A 21,766-nucleotide genomic window follows, 5' to 3' on the forward strand; every position below is an offset into this window, starting at 1 on the left:
TTTATTCACGATTACCAAACCCCTCAGAGTCTTTAACATACTCTTGTGTATTGTGAAGCATAAGAAGAGATGAGAGTTGAGCCTACCTGAGCAAGAAATCTCTTCATCACAGAGTGCTTCATAGAACCAGAGTTCTAGGCAGTACTCCTTGGAAAGTACTTGTCTAGTGGGGGAGAAACCCTAAGTTCTCTCATGTGGCATCCCAGGCTCTGTCTGTCACATCTACTCTCTCCTGCCTGAGCTAACCTGCCTATTTTGCACATCCTTCGTGTCTCTATGCTTTTAACATCCCATGTCTTCTGTTTGGAACACCCCATCCCTGTTGCCCTGCCCTTGTTTCCAATTATTAAACTTCTACTCATGCTTCCAAAACCCAGAGGAAATAGAAACTCATCTGGGAAGTGTGGACCACCTCTTCCTCACCCTCTGAGAGCTTTGACTTGTCCCCAGCAGAGTCCTTAGCACCTTATGTCATCTTTTTCTTAGTTCTTGTCTCTTCCCCACTATACTGGGAATTAGATTATTCATGTCTGCATCCACAGGATGGGCATTAGACCAGGCACAGAATGAACATCAGTGAACATTTGATAAATAAATGAATGAGGCCAACACCATGGCTGTCTTTTCTTTGAGAGGACAACAAATATTTTTCAAGCAATAGTTACTCCTTCCTATTGTAAAGGCAGCTTGTGCTGATTGTAAAAATTTTAGAGAGTAGAGGAAAGTACAACTAAGAATAAAAGTCACATGTTATTATATTACTGTGTGATTTCCAATATTAACTTATTAAGAGATATCCTTTCAGGGTATTACAATGAATATATGCATGTTTTATAAAACTTTATACAACTTTTTACTTTTTTACCACTTAAAATTATATTTTTCAGTGATATTTAATGTTACTTCAAACATGATGTATAATATTACTTGCATAATAATACATAATGTTAACAAACTATATTTATAGATACTTCCAATAATTCTTCAATGAAAATCTTGTGCATAAGACTTGGTGTGTATTTTGTTTTTTCTTTTCTTTTCTTCTTCTTTTTTAATGAGATAGAGTCTCACTTTGTCACCCTTGGAAGAATGCTGTGATGTCATAGCTCACAGCAACCTCAAACTCTTAGGCCCAAATGATCCTCTTGCCTCAGCTTCCCAAGTAGCTGGGACTACAGGTGCCTTCCACAACACCCAGCTATTTTTAGAGATAGTGGTCTCACTCTTGCTCAGGCTGGTCTTGAACTCCAGAGCTCAGGCAATTCACCTGCTTTGGCCTCCCAGAGTGCTAGGATTACAGGTATGAGCTCCTGTGCCTGGCCTGCCTTATTTTTTCTTTAGGACAGAGTCCTAGAGGTGAAAGTTCTATACTCAAGTATATGAACATTGTAAACTTTTATGATATATATTTTTGCATGCTTTCCATTGGTTAATATTTTTATTAAATGAATTAATATATGTAACATTAAAAAACTGTATTTGATATATAAATATTCAATAAAAAACCATAATAATTAGTATTATTACTATTTAACAAGCATGTTGAGTACTTACTATGTGGAAGGTACTGCTCTGGGAAGGCAGAAACAGCCTTTTCCAGCAGTGAATGTGGTGTCAATTTCATTTCATCTTCATCTACACTGTAAGTCAATCACCATTTTTCCAATTTTGCTAGTTGGTGAAAAATGATATTATACTGATTCAATTCATATTTTTCAATAACAAAAGCAATTTATCTTTTAATGTAATGTGGCTAAGCAAAAATAAGAAAATGCCAGGAAGGCTATGTTGACCAGTGTGATGAAAATGTGTCAAACTGTTTATGAAACCAATGTATGGTGCCCCATGATTGCATTAGTGTACACAGCTATGATTTAAAATTAATAAAAAAGATGAATCCTTTTTTATCTCTTCCCCTTTTTAAAAAATGCCACCATTTCCACAGCAGTAAACCAGACAGTCACAGTCCCTGCTTCATGGAACTCAATGTCTAGCAGAGAACTAAGATGTCGAGCCATGAGCCTTCATTCTTATGACAGGGAAGAGCAAGATGCTTTGGAAGGCTCATCACTTTCAGCTGTTTTGGTGTCAAGCAAAGTCACCTTTGAGAAGCTGCCATTTAACCTAAGACTTGATGCAAAGGTGGGGAGGGGTGAGGAGAGAAGGCATAGCATATAAGGAAGCCCTGAGGTGCAAGACAGTCAGGGCAATGGCAGATGTCCAGGTTATGTGGAATGAGAAAAGGAGGAACAGAGTGATGGGTAATGAGTCTGGGAAGGTCAGTGATAGGTCACACCTAGGCTCAAGCCATCCCAACTTGTCTCCAATCTGCATTTCTGAAATTTGTTGCTCCTTTTGGGTCAAGAATCCTCCAATGTCAGTGCTCTTGCCATTCTCTCCAGCTCCCCTGATCATGTCTGTTTGATTTCCAGAGGCTCATGAACTTTTCTGAAGATTCAGCCACAGGGCATATACTCAAGCACATTCTCTTTGTTTCAATAAAAGACTTTAATGGCTCAGACACCCCCTCTTTTGTTAAGCTATGAGTCCCTAGTACAAAGAGAACTAAAGGACTGGTAAGCCTGGAAGTCATTTCATAAATTCTGGTTCTATTGGCCAAATAGTGGGCACCCTTGTAGTGTTGAGATGGGGGCTGAGGGGCAGGATGCACTGGTGTTGCTGGGATATATGAATGAATTTTTAGGGCAATGACTGTGCACCAAGAGTCTTGTTTCTCTGAGCCTCAGCTATCCTCCCAGGGACTCATTCTGGGATTCTACCCCAGCCAGTCACCTTGAGGAAGGCCCTTTTCACATCCTTGTTCCAGAGGCTGTAGATTATGGGATTGAGAAAGGCAGAGATGACATTGTAGAACAGAGCCACCTTCTTGTCCTCTTCTGCAGAGGCCTTAGAGCCAGGCTTCATGTACACGAGCATGGCTGGCACACAGAACATGGTGACCACAGTGATATGGGAGGCATAGGTGGAGAAAGCCTTCATCTGTCCCAGTGCTTAATGGATCTTCAAGATGGTAATGAAAATGTTGACATAAATTACAAGGATGATGGACAGGGGGATCAGGATGACACTAAAACCAAGAATGAAGTCTACTTGGTCATTGACTTAAATGTCTGCACACGCCAGCTTTAGGACTGCAGGGACTTCACAGAAGAAATGATTGATCTTGTTGGAGCCACAGTAGGGCAGACGCATGGCAAAGATGGTGTAGACAAGGGCAGAGACAGCACCCCAGAGTCCACAGAAAATGACCATTATCCTACATAGCCATGGGTGCATGATGACCTTGTACCTGAGTGGGTGGCAGATTGCCACATACCTGTCAATAGACATAATGGCAAAGAGCCCAGACTCAGTGATAGCCAGAACCAAGAAAATGTACATTTGGGCCACACATCTAGCAAAAGAAATAGTCTTCCTCTGACTGGCCAGATGTACCAATATCTGGGCCATGGTTGTAGTGGTGTAGCCCAGGTCCAGCATGGAAAGGACACCAATAAAGAAGTACATGGGAGTGTGGAGGTGTGAATCCAGGCAGACGAGGGTGGTGATTAAGCTGTTGTCCAGAATAATCAACAGGTAGATCATCAGAAAGGCCAAGAAGAGGAGAGGTGAGGTGCTGGGGCCAACGGAGAAGTCCAGAAGGATGAATTCAGTCACGAAGCACTAGATGGGCTCCTGCATCATGTTCTACCTTTCACTGAAAAAGAAAGGCACTGGTTCAGACAAGGAATTGGCTAAGGTATGCGCTGGAGCTGGGGTTACTGGTGGGGTTGGGTAGTGGTCAGTGTCCAGTTGAAAGACTTGGGACAAGACCCCCACTCTGTCCTGGGCTACAGTGACCCCCAATCAACCGCAAGAGATGACACTTGATGCAATCAGCAAAAGGGTTTTTATTCCAGCATGCTGGGGCTTAGCTCGTGACTCTCTCAGGAGCAGAGGAGTTAAGCCCCGAACAGCAGATTTTACAAGCTTATAAAGGCAAAAACCACAAAGTAGGCAGCAGTAGCAGACATAGCAGGGGCTTTAACCATAAAGTAGGGAGGAGGAGCAGACATAGCAGGGGCTTTCTAGATAAGAAGAACTCTGGTTCATTACTCAACTGTCTTAAGACAAGATTAACAGTTAAACATTTGCTTAACAGTTAAACATTTGCTTAGCCCTTTTATCTGCTTCAGCTTGGGGCTATCTCCTGGAACAGTTACAAAAGGTCACATTCTCATGGTAGGGGGTGAGAGGTGGTCACATTCCTATGGTAGGGGGTGAGAGGTGGTCACATTCTCATGGTAATACTTTCTTTCACAGTTATGATGAAGCACCATGATACCCACTGTTCCACAATAAGACAGCCTATTCTTGTCTGCTGCCACCACACCCAGGAAATTTATGAAGAGGAGAGTGTCATATCTAGTACTGGTTGTACCTATAAACCACCAGCAGTTCCTGAGCACAGCCTCAGGTGTCCTCAGCAGTGAGAAGGAAGCATTGAGCTGGTTTGTTTCTAATACCCTTTGGCTTCTTCCTCTTAGTGAGCACATGGTCTCCTTCCTGCAGCCAGGTGTTTAGATGTCCAGGCTCTATGCAGGTTGGCAGATTTTGGAGGCCTGTGACAGAGAAAGAGCCCACTTGGTCCTTTTGAAGACATTAATTTATTTTCCCACCTTAATTTTGCCCTCAATCTGTCCACCAGACAGGGCAGCTCTCTGACTATCCACCCACCCCATCAGGCCACTGTGTATTAACAGGAACACTGAGTTCTAAATCCTGGCTGTGTAATTGATGGATGAATGACCCTGAGAAAAGCAGTTACCCTTTGCCTCACCTTTTTGAGATTGCTTCCACAGTACAAGATGAGAACAATTGTGTCTTTGTTACAGGTTGGCTGCAAGGACTGACATGGCATGACAAACATCACACAACAGTCCTAACCTGTGGTAGATGCTCAATAAATGTTAACTGCATTTTCCCATGGTACTCCAGACGGAAGACTGGGATTCATATCCCAGCTGTGTCAGCAAACATCCTGAGAAGGCTTCCCTAACACTGATTCCCACTGCCACAGATGACCACCCTCTGCTCCTCCTCTAAACAAAAGCCAGCATCCCATTTATTTGTTTAACTTCTCACTGGCTCTTAGCTCTATCTCAGCCTAAACTCCCTCAGCCTCAGTTTCTTCATGGAAACAGGGAAAGGACACTCATTCTGAAGAGATGTCATATGCATTGTCAGTGCTCAGGGAATGGAGCAGTGTTAAGGTTCTCTCAGCATTACTCCCCCTCCTAGCACCAATGTATGCAACCTCTACTATGTGTCCCCCAATCTGCTTGTTCTCCCTGGAATTGCTGTAAATGTGTCTTCACAAGAACTTGTGTTTACACTCCATGCCCTACATGGCTTCTTGACTTTGACCAGAAGAACCACACAAAGTTTGAATCTCCCATGTACTGGGCACATTTCCAGATGTTCACAGATGTTATCTGATAACCAGCAGGTAACAACTACCTTTATTAAATCCCTGCCTTTCCCCAAAGAGCCTTTGTAGGCCGCATTGTCTCTCTAGGTTTGCCTCAGTTTTGCATCTGCACAAAACATAAAGGTACTTGGGCCAGGTGGTCTTGAAGGGAGAGAAGCCACATGGTGGGGTGGGCAGGGGATGGGCTCAGAGATAGCTGGCTCTCACTCAGCTTGCTGTGTGACTTGGGCTGTTAGCTCAATGCATCTATTTCCTCAGTTGTGAAAAAGGAATAAAAATGCCTATTTTGCAAGCCACTTTCTTCCTATGAAGAATCCACCCCAAAATGTCAGAATATTCTACATTGGGTCAAGAGTGAGAAAATATGCTACTATTTCTCACTTGTTATTTCCTACATGCAGCCAATGAATGGGATTTTTTTTTAGGATCTGATGTTTAAGAGTGTTTAACCTGGTTGAACCATGAAGGCAGACTGTAGGTGGGGGGTCGAGCTATTTCCCAACCAGTGAAGTGAGCTCTCAGATGCTGCTCCATGCCTTGGACTTGGGCTCCCTGAACTCTAGGGCTCCCTCATCCTCCTGAGAGTGTGCAATAATCTCCACAAAGCTGGGGAAATATGCCTGACTCTCAGGCACTCGAAGTAGACACTTCACATAGGAGGAAAAGGAGCAGAGTCTTTATCTGCCATGATTAGCTTGGCCTCTGTACCCCCATTGGGGCCAAAATATAGAATTCAGTTTTTGCCTGTGCTTTACAAAGTACTTGACACCCCTTCTCTCTTTAAGCCTCAGGATGACTCTGTGAGAAGTACAGGGTAAAGTTTGTCAGCTTCACCTTATGAATAGAGAAGCTGAGGCTCAGAGAGGGAATGGATGGGAGAAAAGAATTTTGTTCATTTTTCAGCACCAGCAGCAGCAATAGCAGCAGCAGCAGGGTTTCTCATGTGTAACAAGCCCAGAGCTACCCAGAGCTACCCAGAGCGCAACCAGTCTGAGACCCCAGTTTACTGTAATGTCCTGTCCATTTTTTCTTAGGAGAAAAAGGCAAATTACGAGGGTAAAGAACATTGTGTTGGGTTTAGTTTAATTATATGTCTATATGGATATAGATAAATACACGGGCATGCATAGACTAGCACATAGTAATCTGTCAGATCCATCCTGTCAGACCAGGCAGAAATTTGGGGACATCACTTTAGCTCCTGTCTTATCCGCCTATATCCTATCTGACCCCAGGTTCCATAGCTGCCTCCTCCAAAATTCCTTTCCCCCATCCGTGTCTCTAATCCCACTGCAATGTCCTGCTCAGACAGGAGGCAGCACTCTCAGTCCTCCCATGGGACCCCCTGCCCAGCCCATTCTTGGCACTGGCCTTCAGAGTGCTCTTTGTAAGACAAAAACCTGACAAGGTCACTCGCCCATGGCTCCCTTGTCTACAGGGAAAAGTCTAAGAGAGTTGGACCAACACCCTGGCTTTGCTCCTTAAAGCAAGACTAGTTCTGGTCCCCAGGCTCCAAGGCAGGCTAGTAGGCTTAACACCTTGCAGCGTGTCCAACTTGTGCTGACATTGTAAGGACTTTTTGCTTCCCTGTGATGTCAGATATCACAATAAGTATGCACAGACCTGTCTTTTCTTAATCAGTCTTCCTTCATGTTGGGGCATTTAACGTGTGGCCCAAGGCAACTCTTACTCCTCCAATGTGAAGCAGAAGGGGGGGAAAAAAAAGCTTGAGCAGCCCTGCTTTAGAGAGATTGGTTGCTGCCCAAGGGCTGACACAGAAAAGTCATAGGGGCCTCAGAGGCCATCACCGGAGAGGAAACATAGAAAGGATTTGGGCCAGGAAGGAGCGGAACTCCAGGTCACCGTGGGAGTTGAGACTAGGACTCAGGGTCCCTGGCTCCCAGATGGTCAGCTCCTTGGGCTCTGTCCCAGCTCAAGGCCAGCCCTACATAACTTGGAAATTCTATAGGTCAGACACATCCCATGAAGAAGCTGGGGTCCACTGTGGATGACCTTATTGTCTCCTGTTGTAACCTCTTTACTTAATACGGAGTCCTGCTCATGGTAAGACCCGATAAATACCTACTGACCTTTCCACTTCCTGAAAAACCCTGGAAGCGGGAGGCGGAGCAAGATGGCAGCCGAGTAACAGCTTCCTTGCATCTGGGCACCGTGAGTCTGGGGAGATAGGACTCCAGGCATCTCTGGCTGGTGGGATCTGCCTATCATCACCCCTGACAGGATACAGGGAGTCAACGAGAGACTTCTGGACCCCAAGAGGAGGACTAAAACAGTGGAAAACCGGCAAGTGGTTGCGTGTGTTCAATCCGTCTAAACCCGTCCGCAACTGTAAGTTCAGTAGCAGCGAGACTGCAAACCAGAAAGGCCTTACCTGTGATCTGTTTTGGTGTCTTTGGACTTGGCACTCAGCTGAACTGCCTTGGGGAGAGCCTGAGCGGGAGTGCGGAGAACTTTGGCCTTTGTCTAGGGCCCCAGTCTGAGCCGCTGAGTCAGACGGAGCTAATAGTGTTTGGCTCTGGGTCACAGGATCTGTGAGCGATTGTGAGCGATCTGCCCCGGCAAGCTCCGCCCTCAGGGTCGCAGAGCTGCAATTGGGTGGGAGCTGGTAACCGAGCGACCAAGTAGCCAAAGGACGGGGTGTGAGCCGCCTTGCAGCCCTAACCCTCGGGGGCAGAGGGAGACCAGTTTTGACACACAGGGTAAGTGGATAGCTACTTCAGCAGTGATTCCAGCGACAAGCATTTCCCTGGGAAAGCTTCTGCTCAGCAAGTGACCAAGCGCAAAGTGCCTTTTAAGTGGGCTGAAGAGAGATTTAGGGTGTCTACCTGCTGGGGTTTGAGAAACTAGCAGCCTCCAGTCGTATCAGAACTGTGATTAACATCTCATACCCCAGAAGACCACGTGTTGCCCAGACAATATTCAATAACATATACATACTGCTTTGTTTTTGGTTGTGTTTTTCTTTTTTTTTTGGTTGTTTTTTTTGTTTATTTTGATGTTGATTGTTGTTTTGTTTTTTAAGTTCAACCTTTTCCATACAGATCCTTTTTCTTTCTCAATTTTTCTAGTTTAATTATAATTTCCCATTGCTGCCTATTTCAATAATTAGAACTTCATTTTTGTTAGTGTTTCTACCGCTATTATTTGTTTTTTCCAGCCAATTTTATCCCGTAAAGTTTTCTGTTTGCTTGTTTTGGTTTGATTTGTAGCATTTTTGTCTTTCCTCTCTACTTGGTAGAGGTGGGGTACTGTGTCTGATCAGGTTAGCAAAGAGCTGCTGACCTCAAGGGAACCACCCAACTGGGCACCCACAGAAAGTGTTTTTTTTTTTTTAAGGTTGTATCACAGTACCCTACTGTACACCTATATTGCTCTGTCAACCTCTTTCTGTGCCTCTCTTCTTTTTGTCAATATTCCTTTTACCTACCCCCTCTCCTTTTTCTATTTTTCTTTTTTTTTCTTATCACTCGGTCCTCCTTTCTTTCATCACTTTTTTCCTCTTCAATCTTCTCACCCTTCCGGTCCTGTAACCCTTAGTCTACAGGCACGAGAACTTAAAGAGCAAGAGGAAGTCAAAGGAAAATTAGGGCAAGGAAACAGATAAAAGAAAACACTCATGAGGAAGAATCAGCAGAAAACTCCAGGCAACATGAAGAACTAGTCCAGAACAACCCCGCCAAGGGACCATGAGGTAGATACTGCAGAGGATTCCACCTATACAGAAATGTTAGGAATGACAGAAAGGGAATTTAGAATACACACGTTGAAAACAATGAAAGAAATGATGGAAACAATGAAGGAAACTGCAAATAAAGTGGAAAATAACCAAAAGGAAAATCAAAAACAGAATCAAATAAGAGATGAATGATATGAAGAATATAAAAAGGATATAGCAGAGCTGAAGGAAATGCAACAGTCAATCAGGGAACTTAAAGATGCAATGGAAAGTATCAGCAACAGGTTAGACCATGCAGAAGAAAGAATTTCAGAGGTAGAAGACAAAGTTTTTGAGATAACTCAGATAGTAAAAGAGGCAGAAAAGAAGAGAGAGAAAGCAGAACATTCACTGTCAGAATTATGGGACTTTATGAAGCGTTCCAACATACGAGTTATAGGAATTCCAGAAGGGGAAGAAGAATGCCCCAGAGGAATGGAAGCCATGCTAGAGAATATCACAAAAGAAAATTTCCCAAATATCACCAAAGATTCTGACACACTGCTTTCAGAGGGCTATCGGACCCCAGGTCACCTCAACTCTAACCGAGCTTCTCCAAGACACATTGTGATGAACCTGTCCAAAGTCAAGACAAAAGAAAAGATTCTGCAAGCTGCCAGGAGTAATCGCCAGTTGACCTACAGGGGCAAATCCATCAGAGTGACCGCAGACTTCTCTAATGAAACTTTCCAAGCAAGAAGACAATGGTCATCTACCTTTAATCTACGTAAACAGAACAATTTTCAGCCCAGAATTCTGTACCCTGCTAAGCTAAGCTTCAAAATTGACAGAGAAATCAAATCATTTATGGATATACAAACATTGAGGAAATTCGCCACAACAAGACCAGCTCTACAGGAAATACTTCAACCTGTTCTGCACACTGACCACCACAATGGATCAGCAGCAAAGTAAGAGCTCAGAAAATAAAGGACAGAACCTAACCTCCACACTGATGCAAAAGATAAAACTAAGCAATGGACTCTCACCAAATAAGATGAATAGAATACTACCACACTTATCAATTATCTCAATAAATGTTAATGGCTTGAATTCCCCACTGAAGAGACATAGATTGGTTGACTGGATTAAGAAACACAAGCCATCCATTTGCTGTCTGCAAGAAACACACCTGGCTTCAAAAGACAAATTAAAGCTCCGAGTCAAGGGTTGGAAGACAATTTTTCAGGCGAATGGAATTCAGAAGAAAAGAGGAGTTGCAATCTTATTTTCACATACATGTGGATTTAAAGCAACTAAAGTCAAAAAAGACAAAGATGGTCACTTTATATTGGTCAAGGGAAAAATACAACAAGAAGACATTTCAATTCTAAGTATCTATGCACCCAATTTAAATGCTCCCAGATTCTTGAAACAGACCTTACTCAGTCTCAGCAATATGATATCTGATAATACCATAATAACAGGGGACCCTAACACTCCTCTTAAAGAGCTGGACAGATCCTCTAAACAGAAATTAAACAAGGATATAAGAGATTTAAATGAGACCCTAGAACAACTGTGCTTGATAGACGCATATAGAACACTCCATCCCAAAGATTAAGAATATACATTCTTCTCATCACCCCATGGAACATTCTCCAAAATTGATCATATCCTGGGACACAAAACAAATATCAACAGAATCAAAAGAATTGAAATTTTACCTTGTATCTTCTCAGACCATAAGGCACTAAAGGTGGAACTCAACTCTAACGAAAATGCTTGACCCCACCCAAAGGCATGGAAATTAAACAATCTTCTGTTGAATAACCGATGGGCGCAGGAAGAAATGAAACAGGAAATCATTAACTTCCTTGAGCATAACAACAATGAAGACACAAGCTACCAAAACCTGTGGGATACTGCAAAAGCCGTTTTGAGAGGAAAATTCAGTGCTTTAGATGCCTACATTCGAAAAACAGAAAGAGAGCACATCAACAATCTCACAAGAGATCTTATGGAATTGGAAAAAGAAGAACAATCTAAGCCTAAACTCAGTAGAAGAAAAGAAATATCCAAAATCAAATCAGAGATCAAATAAATTGAAAACAAAAGAATCATTCAGAAAATTAATGAAACAAGGAGTTGGTTTTTTGAAAAAATAAATAAAATAGATAAACCATTGGCCAGACTAACGAGGAATAGAAAAGTAAAATCTCTAGTAACCTGAATCAGAAATGAAAAATGGGAAATAACAACTGATCCCACAGAGATACAAGAGATCATCTCTGAATACTACCAGAAACTCTATGCCCAGAAATTTGACAATGTGAAAGAAATGGATCAATATTTGGAATCACACCTTCTCCCTAGACTCAGCCAGGAAGAAATAGAGCTCCTGAACAGACCAATTTCAAGCACTGAGATCAAAGAAACAATAAAAAATCTTCCAACTAAAAAATGCCCTGGTCCAGATGGCTTCACTCCAGAATTCTATCAAACCTTCAAGGAAGAGCTTATTCCTATACTGCAGAAATTATTCCAAAAAATTGAGGAAGAGGGAATCTTCCCCAACACATTCTATGAAGCAAACATCACCCTGATACCAAAACCAGGAAAAGACCGAAACAAAAAGGAGTATTTCAGACCAATCTCACTCATGAACATAGACGTAAAAATTCTCAAGAAAATCCTAGCCAATAGATTACAGCTTATCATCAAAAAAGTCATTCATCATAATCAAGTAGGCTTCATCCCAGGGATGCAAGGCTGGTTTCACATACGCAAGTCTATAAACGTTATCCACCATATTAACAGAGGCAAAAATAAAGATCACATGATCCTCTCAATAGATGCAGAAAAGGCATTTGATAAAATCCAGCATCCTTTTCTAATTAGAACACTGAAGAGCATAGGCATAGGTGGCACACTTCTAAACTGATTGAGGCTATCTATGACAAACCCACAGCCAATATTTTACTGAATGGAGTAAAACTGAAAGCTTTTCGTCTTAGAACTGGAACCAGACAAGGTTCTCCTCTGTCACCTTTACTATTCAATGTAGTGCTGGAACTTCTAGCCAATACAATTAGGGAAGACAAGGAAATAAAGGGAATTCAAATGGGAGCAGAGGAGGTCAAACTCCCTCTTTGCTGACGACATGATCTTATACTTAGAGAACCCCAAAGACTCAACCACAAGACTCCTAGAAGTCATCAAAAAATACAGCAATGTTTCAGGATATAAAATCAATGTCCACAAGTCAGTAGCCTTTGTGTACACCAATAACAGTCAAGATGAGAAGCTAATTAAGGATACAACTCCCTTCACCATAGTTTCAAAGAAAATTAAATACCTCGGAGTATACCTTATGAAGGAGGTGAATGACCTCTATAAAGAAAACTATGAAATCCTCAGAAAGGAAATAGCAGAGGATATTAACAAATGGAAGAACATACCATGCTCATGGATGGGAAGAATCAACATTGTTAAAATGTCTATACTTCCCAAAGCAATCTACCTATTCAATGCCATTCATATCAAAATACCAACATCGTACTTTCAAGATTTGGAAAAAATGATTCTGCATTTTATATGGAACCGGAAAAAACCCCGTATAGCTAAGGCAGTTCTCTGTAACATAAATAAAGCTGGGGGCATCAGCATACCAGATTTTAGTCTGTACTACAAAGCCATAGTGCTGAAGAAAGCATGGTACTGGCACAAAAACAGAGACGTAGACACTTGGAATCGAATTGAAAACCAAGAAATGAAACTAACATTTTACAACCACCTAATCTTTGATAAACCAAACAAGAACATACCTTGGGGGAAAGACTCCCTATTCAATAAATGGTGTTGGGAGATTTGGATGTCTACATGTAAAAGACTGAAGCTGGACCCACACCTTTCCCCACTCACAAAAATTGGTTCAAGATGGATAAAGGACTTAAACTTAAGGCATGAAACAATAAAAATCCTCCAAGAAAGCATAGGAAAAACACTGGAAGATATTGGCCTGGAGAAAGACTTCATGAAGAAGACTGCCATGGCAATTGCAACAACAGCAAAAATAAACAAATGGGACTTCATTAAACTGAAAAGCTTCTGTACAGCTAAGGAGACAATAACCAAAGCAAAGAGACAACCTACACAATGGGAAAGGATATTTGCATATTTTCAATCAGACAAAAGCTTGATAACTAGGATCTATAGAGAACTCAAATTAATCCACATGAATAAAGCCAACAATCCCTTATATCAATGGGCAAGAGACATGAATAGAACTTTCTCTAAAGACGACAGACGAATGGCTAGCAAACACATGAAAAAATGTTCATCATCTCTATATATTAGAGAAATGCAAATCAAAACAACCCTGAGATATCATCTAACCTCAGTGAGAATGGCCCACATCACAAAATCTCAAAACTGTAAATGCTGGCGTGGATGTGGAGAGAAGGGAACACTTTTACACTGCTGGTGGGACTGCAAACTAGTACAACCTTTCTGGAAGGAAGTCTGGAGAAACCTCAAAGCACTCAACCTAGACCTCCCATTTGATCCTGCAATCCCATTACTGGGCATCTACCCAGAAGGAAAGAAATCCTTTTATCATAAGGACACTTGTACTAGACTGTTTATTGCAGCTCAATTTACAATCGCCAAAATGTGGAAACAGCCTAAATGCCCACCAACCCAGTAATGGATCAACAAGCTGTGTTATATGTATACCATGGAATACTATTCAGCCATTAAAAAAATGGAGACTTTACATCCTTCGTATTAACCTGGATGGAAGTGGAAGACATTATTCTTAGTAGAGCATCACAAGAATGGAGAAGCATGAATCCTATGTACTCAATTTTGATATGAGGGCAATTAATGACAATTATGGTTATGGGGTGGGAAACAGAGAGAGGGAAGGAGGGAGGTGGGTGGGGCCTTGGTGTGTGTCACACTTTATGGGGGCAAGACATGATTGCAAGAGGGACTTTACCTAACAATTGCAATCAGTGTAACCTGGCTTATTGTACCCTCAATGAATCTCCAACAATAAAAAAAAAAAAAAGAAAAAAAAAAGAAAAACCCTGGAAGCCAGAACCGAAGAGAGCGGAGTGATTAAATTCTCTTTCTCCGTATGCTTTTATCTCTTGTTCCTAGAGGCCAGGAAAGAATTACCTGTGTCTGGATGTCACAGGTCCCTCAGGAGAAACCAGGGAACAAAACAGTTGAGGGGAGGGTTGGAAGAATTGGTGCTGATTTCTATGAACCTTTCTATCATCCCTGTCCCAGCTAAGAACAATAATTCCATTAATAACAGTTTATGATGGGGCAGGCACCATACTGTGTGCTTTGCATTCATTATTTTATTTTATTGTCCTAACTAGGATGATGGGGAACGATTTATCAGCAAATAAAGTCACCGTCCAATCAGAGCAGACACCTGCCACAGGAAACAGGTGAAGCTGCACTGGGAGCCTGCATGTAGCCATTTGTGAGGTTGGCATTAGTACTGTATCCCCTTTACAGATAAAGACAGTGGTGACACATGTAGCCAGGGGCACAGCTGTGGCTGACACTGAGTCTGTACTCACAACCACGAGGCAGCACAGCCTCTCTGAGCATCTGTGACAGGAATGTGGCTGGGCCAACTGCCTCCAATACAGGTTCTGTCTGCACCACACCAGTTGCTATCTCTCTCTCTGCCTCCTCCAGGGCAGACGCTGAGGGAAAGGCACAGGAGGAGCCAAAGTCATGACCTAAAAGCAGGAGTGATGCTGGGCAGGCAGCTGATCACCCCCCACATATGCAGGGAGGAGACAATGCCAGCCTTGTTCTAAGGTGGATGATTTTGCTTTTTGTACAGGGGAATAGCACATGCTGGCTTCCCCAAGCTCATGTGCCCATGTCTGTCCCCTGCCCTCCACACCACGGTCTCCTTCCTAGCTCTCTGTGTGCAGAGAACAGGCATCTGGTGTGAGGTCAGAGGCCAGACAGGTGGTGCTAGAGCTGGCTTTTCTTTCATCTCCTCTGGCCCCTCCCACACGTCCTCCTCCTGACACATCCAGGCAGCTTCTGGAGTCCTCAGTGCTCTCTTAGAAGAGAAGAGGCTGACTTAGAGCATCAGGGTAAAGCAGGAGTACCCTAAGCTGAGGGACTGGGGTTCACTGCACCAGGGGACCGATGGGATAAGCAATGGGAGCCTGATGGGACCTAGAAAATCCTGGGGTAGGGAGAGTCTGAAGTGGAAGCTTCCACCCTAGGACAGCAAGGATGGACAAGAGTGCAGGCCAGATACCCACACTGAGCAGAAAGGAAACACAAAGGCAGAGTCAGGAAGTGTCGCGGACCGCCAGTCGATGGGCCTCAGTCTGAGGGTGCTCAGGGTGAACGGCACAGGTTGATTGAAATGTCGACGCAGGATGAATTGACAGACTGCTACACAAAGCAGCTGCACTTTATTGATTTTTAAGTCTGGTATTTATACATTTTCTTTACAGGGTTAAAACAATGTAATCATTACTTTGCTTATGTTTGTAAATTATCTTTGTGTCTCCAATTATCTTTGTGTTTCCATATGTGGTTTATCATGCACTATATGTTTTCAAGGTTTTTCTTTTTGGAGGGAGGTGGTTTATTTTTTCAAGGTTTTTGTTCTAGGGAAGTGGTTTCATTAGTAACACCTGGTTGCTTCCCCTTATCTAGGAATGTCAAGATTTGTGACTTCTCTTAGTTCTGTAATTGGTCTTAGTTTCTTATGATCTCTTTTAAAAACAGCTGAACATATTCTTTTATGTATAATGCTTGACTACTTCTATATATTTTTACTCTAATTAGTAACTATATTTTGATTCATAGTTAATTGCTTGTTAAACATTAAACTACTTTATTGATTTGTGTTACATATGAAAATTAGTGAAGTAAGATGTTTTTCTAAGTAAAGTTTTACTAATTAGTGAAGTCAGATGTTTTTCTAAGTAAAGTTTTACTGCAGGAGGTGTCATGTTGGAACATCTTGTTTGCCGTGCCTGCATTGTCTCAAGTCACTGACATTTATGGTAGGGACGTGCTGTTGTGCAGGCTCTCTTGGAGCCACTGAGTTCAGCACAGCTATACTTGCTGTGTTTAATTGTGGATCAGTAAGTCACTGTGTTTATTCTTAGTTTCTCAAGACAATCAGGCATTCAACTGAACAGACAGGTTTCAGAGCAAAGGTTTTTTAGGCTTTTATGCCGCACCTCGTGAGTCATTACGTTCAAACAAAGGCATGCTAGGCAACTTATGCGCTGCTGTCGCAAACCAGGAGGGCTGGGGGTTTCGCTCCAGGGAGCACATACCACCTACTCACGCATTTTATAATGCGGACAGCGCCACTTCACCCCGGCTAGATGCCGGGGGTGCGGCAAGGAAGAGCCAAGGTACACAGATGGACAGACAAGGAGGCAGAGGGCCACAGAGGCAGACAGGAGTCTCTGTAGACTGGAAAGGGATGGAAACAGAGAGAAGCTGTGGGGCAGAGAGAGGTCTGGAGCCTGGCCACAAGGAAGCCCTGGTGGCTGGGCTGAGGCATCTGCCACCTCCACATGCCCCTTCTGTAGGAGCACACCTTGCAAAACTCCCTGCACCCTGCAGCCTTCCTGAGCAGCCCCCCACCACCAACCTGGTCCTTCTCTGTAGAGTGAGAAGGGTAAGCCCCATCCCCTGTAGGGTTTCTGTGCCTGGGAGGGGCCTGCACCTAGATAGCCAGGCTAGGCAGGAGTCCTCAGTCAGCAGGCTCAGAATCTTCTCTGGGTTGCAGGCCCCTCACTGAGTCCTCAGCAACACCCACAAATCTGCTCTAGGCAACTTCGGAAATTCACCCAACCATGGGTCTGAAGGCTGTCTGAAGTCAGTTACGAGGACACCCAACTTCTCTGCAGCCTCTTTGGCAAGGATACTCCAGCTGCTATTCACACAGCCCAGGAGGCTCACTCTCTCAAGATAGCCCAGGAGGCTGTCACTCAGCCCTTTGTAAAATCCTTTCTTGTAGTAGCTAAAAGCAAGTACTGGTCCTTTTTTAGGTTGATGATGAGGTCTCTAAAGCTCCTCCTGTGTTCTACTCCTCCACCTTCGGCCTCCAACCACACCCTTCTCTTCCAGCATCTCCAGCCTGCTTCACAAGGCAGCAGCCCTCACCTGCCCTTACCTTTCCTTAGGAAGGTAAGTGGGGGTGCCTGTGTGTCCTGTTCTTTAATAAGCCCTTCTCCTCCTGATTCCACCCATAATTCCCAAGCTGGATCTTTGCCTCCACTCAGCAGCTCCAGCAGATGCTTCCCACTGACAGCCACAGGGGTCACCCCACCCTCTGCTCAGTAGCTAAGGGCTCCCTAGTATAATCCCTCAGGGAGTGAGTGGTGTAGCAAAAGACCAAGGGATTTATAGTGAGACAGACTTGCAAAGGGTACTGACACCAATGGCGTCCCAGAGCCTTCCTTTCCTCTATAAAATAGAGCCATGTTTCTTGTATCATAATCATCCTAGCAATTATTTGGGTTTGTTTGAGCAGTCATTGTGGGTTAGATGTTTTATATGTACTAAATCCTTGCAGCATTATTATCCCCATTTTACAGATTCAGAAATGGCAGCTTAGAGTATTAAGCAGCCTATGTGAAGTGGGGATTATGAATAGTTTTGTCTGATCACACAGGCTGTACTCCTCACCAGTACCAAGCCCAGCATCATGATCCAGGGCAAGGCAGACCAGCGACAAGGAGCCATGAAGACTCTTGGGTGGGAAAGACAGAGTTCCATATAGAAGTGTCCACGAGGAGGAGGTGGTCTAATACTGGACTCCAGACACAAGAGCAGCAATTTCTGAGGGCAGTAGGGTCTGGGGATTTGGATAAATGCATGTTACCCTGGGAATCTGGAGGGAAAAGGGAAATATGACCAATATTGATTGAACACTTGCTGTGTGCTGGCCACCTCATGTGCATCATCCCATTTCATTTTCTCACAATGCTGTGCTCTGGGAGAGAAGTACATTATTTCTACTTTATATGTGAGGACACTGAAGATGAGAGAGATGGGATGACTTACCCAAAGTGAGTGCCTGCCCTCATATTTTCTGACACCTACAGAATGACTCCCCAAAGTTGGACCTGAGTCCTTCTGGGAATCAGAGCTGTTCCTGAAATCTCTACCTGACCTGCAAGGTCATGGACACTGAGGGGAAGACAGGGAATCCTGATTCTGAGTCCAGAGGCTATTTCACTGTGGATTCCTTATACCTAGGATGCTCTCCACTAGGTTATTCCCTGTTCCTGAATTACAAAAGTAATCTATGCTCATCAAGAAAATTAATAAATGCTGACAGGTAGAAGGAAAGAAAAATTACACTTTAGTTTTACATAGCAATGAAACTTTTCACTATGACTACTTGATGTTTCTCTGTAATTTTTTTCAAATGCCAAAATGATAGTGGACACAGATGTAATGTCTGGAGTTAGGTAAACCCTCTTGAGACCCTGAGGAAAAGTCTCAGAGAATCACAGTTGTCTCTTACTGGTATTATTCAGTTGTGAACTAATATAAATAGCTGCTTATTTGAAGACTTTTTGTTATGTTAAAAAATTTCTATAGGGGAGAGGGGGCAAGGTGGCTGACTGGAATCAGCCTCCTAAAGAAGCCCCTGTCTGGAGGGAAGGATAACATACCCAATTAAGAAAGTACCCAATTAAGCTGAAGACTGGGAGCCGAGCCAAGAGAGACATGAAATAACTGCAGGCCACCTCTGCTGAGGCAAGCTGTGACTCAAAGAAAGCAATCTTCAGTTAAAACTTCACTAGCTATAACCCAGTTATAACCTAAGAATAGGGAGAAAGGGGAAAGGGAGGGGAGGGAGGGGGAAGGAGGGGGAAGGAGGGGGATTAATGGGATTACACCTGCAGTGCATCTTACAAGGGTATATGTGAATCCTAGTAAATGTGGAATGTAAAGGTCTTAGCACAATAACTAAGAAAATGCTGCAAAAGCTATGTTAACTAGTGTGATGAAAATGCGTCAAACGATCTATGAACCAAGTGTATGGTGCCCCACGATCATACTAATGTACACAGCTATGGTTTAATGAAAAAAAAAAAAAAGACTTCACTAGAGTCACTGATCTGCCAGGATCGGACAAGAACCAGCTGAATACAAAACAGAGCCACCAAACCCCACCATACCAAACAGGTGTCCTCAGCCTCAGACTGTATACTGTACAGGTCCTTTGCAAAGCTAAAGGGGGAAAAGCTGCAGTCATCAGTCCCAGATCCTTAACAAAGGGGTGGTTAACCACAACTCCAGGAAACTCCAATCCAATTTCACCTTACCTGACTACCTAGACTACAGTGAAAAATAATCATGAGGTGGAATCAGTGGAAAAACTCTGGCAACATGAACAATCAGAGTGGATCAACACCCCGAGGAAACAATAAAGCAGATATAGCACAAGATCCCATTCACAAACAAATGGGTGAGATGTCAGAAATCGAGTTCAGAGTTTGGATAGCAAATAAGATCAACAGAATGGAGGAAATGATGGAATTAGAATTCAAAGCAGAAATTCAAAAGATGTCTCAAGAATTCAACGAATTTAAAGACAAAATGACCAAAGATTTTGACACATTGAAGCAAGATTTTGCAGCCTTCAAAGATCTAAAAAATACAGTAGAATCCCTCAGTAACAGAATGCAGCAGGCAGAAGAAAGGATCTCTGAATTGAATACAAAGGTTTTGAATGCTTCCAAATGGTCAAAGAGGAAAAAAAGTGGAGAACAAAAACGGATCATTCTCTCAGAGAGCTCTAGGATAATTCTAAGAGATTTAATATTCGCCTTATAGGAATACCTGAAAGTGATGAGGTTGCTGTGAAGGATACAGATGCTTCGCTTCATGAAATAATTAAAGAGAACTTTCCAGAAATGCCAAGAGATTATGAAATTCAGATAGCAGACAGTTTTAGAACACTGGCACAACTCAACCCAAATAAAAATTCTCATAGACACATTATAATTAACTTTGCTAAAGTTAATATGAAGGAGAAAATTCTTCAAGCTGTAAGACATAAGAAAACCATAACACACAAGGGGAAAAACATTAGAATGACTGCAGATCTCTCTGCTGAAAACTTTCAAGCCAGAAGAGGGTGGTAATCAACATTTAATCTCCTTAAACAAATAATGTTCAACCCAGGATCCTGTATCCAGCTAAACTGAGTTTCATCTATGATGGAGAAAATAATACTTTAATGACATCCACATGTTGAAGAAATTCATACATCCATATGAATCCACATGCCATAAGTAAACCAGCTTTTCAGGATATTCTGAGGCCTATCCTCCATAATGAACAACACAATCCTCCACCACCAAAGTAAACTTACTCAGAAATGTTTGATTGAATTTCAACTTACATAGTGGCAAAAGGATTAAAAATGTCCACTGGACTTTCAAAAAATTCAATACCTAAAACTATATGGCTTAACATTACTCTCAATTAATGTAAATGGCTTAAATTGCCCTCTAAGGAGACACAGGTTGGCTGACCAGATACAAAAACTCAGGCTAGACATCTGCTGCATTAAAGAATCTCACCTTACCTTAAAAGATAAACATAGACTCAGGGTGAAGGGATGGTCGTCTATAATACAAGCAAATGGAAATCAGAAAAAAGCAGGTGTTGCAATTTTATTCGCAGATACAATAGGCTTTAAACAAATTAAAGTAAGAAAAGATAATGATGTTTATTTATTATTTGTTAAGGGCAACACTCAACATGATGAGATTTCAATTATCAACATTTATGCACCCAACCAGAATGTGCCTCAATTTATAAGAGAAACTCTAACTTATATGAGGAACTTGATTTCCTCCAGCACCATAATTGTTGGAGACTTTAACACTCCTCTGGCAGTGTTGGATAGATCCTCAAAAAAGAAGCTAAGCAAAGAAATTTTAGAACTGAACTTAACCTCTACCTATAATAGACATCTACAGAACATTTCATCCTAATAAAACTGAATACACATTGTTCTCATGAGCCCATGGATCATCCTCCAAAATTGTTCACATCTTAGGTCACAAATATAACCTCAGCAAATTTAAAGGTATAGAAATCATTCCTTGCATTTTCTCAGACCACCACGGAATAAAAGTTGAACTCAGTAACAACAGTAATCTCCACATGCATACAAAAAAATGGAAACTAAATAACCTCATGCTAAATGATAGCTGAGTCATAGAAGAGATTAAGAAGGAAATTGCCAAATTTTTGGAACAAAACAATAATGAAGAAATGAACTATCAGAACGTCTGGGATACAGCAAAGGCAGTCCTAAGATGAGAATTTATAGCATTGCAAACCTTCTTCAAGAGAACAGAAAGAGAGGAAGTCAATAACTTAATGGGTCATCTCAAGCAACTGGAAAAGGAAGAACTTTTCAACCCTAAACTCAGCAGAAGAAAAGAAATAACTAAAATTAGAGCAGAACTTAATGAAATTGAAAACAAAAGAATCATACAACAGATCAACCAAAGAGTTGGTTTTTTGAAAAGGTCAATGAAATAGATAAA

General features: G+C 42.4%; 1 pseudogene; it reads right to left on the reverse strand.

Annotated features, from left to right (window-relative positions):
- Positions 1-2,763: 2,763 nt before the first annotated feature.
- On the reverse strand, positions 2,764-4,742 carry LOC128574694 (olfactory receptor 2D2-like; annotated as a pseudogene).
- Positions 4,743-21,766: the final 17,024 nt, after the last annotated feature.

Source organism: Nycticebus coucang, chromosome 22, assembly GCF_027406575.1.
Source record: "Nycticebus coucang isolate mNycCou1 chromosome 22, mNycCou1.pri, whole genome shotgun sequence".
NCBI classification, from domain to species: Eukaryota; Metazoa; Chordata; class Mammalia; order Primates; family Lorisidae; genus Nycticebus; species Nycticebus coucang.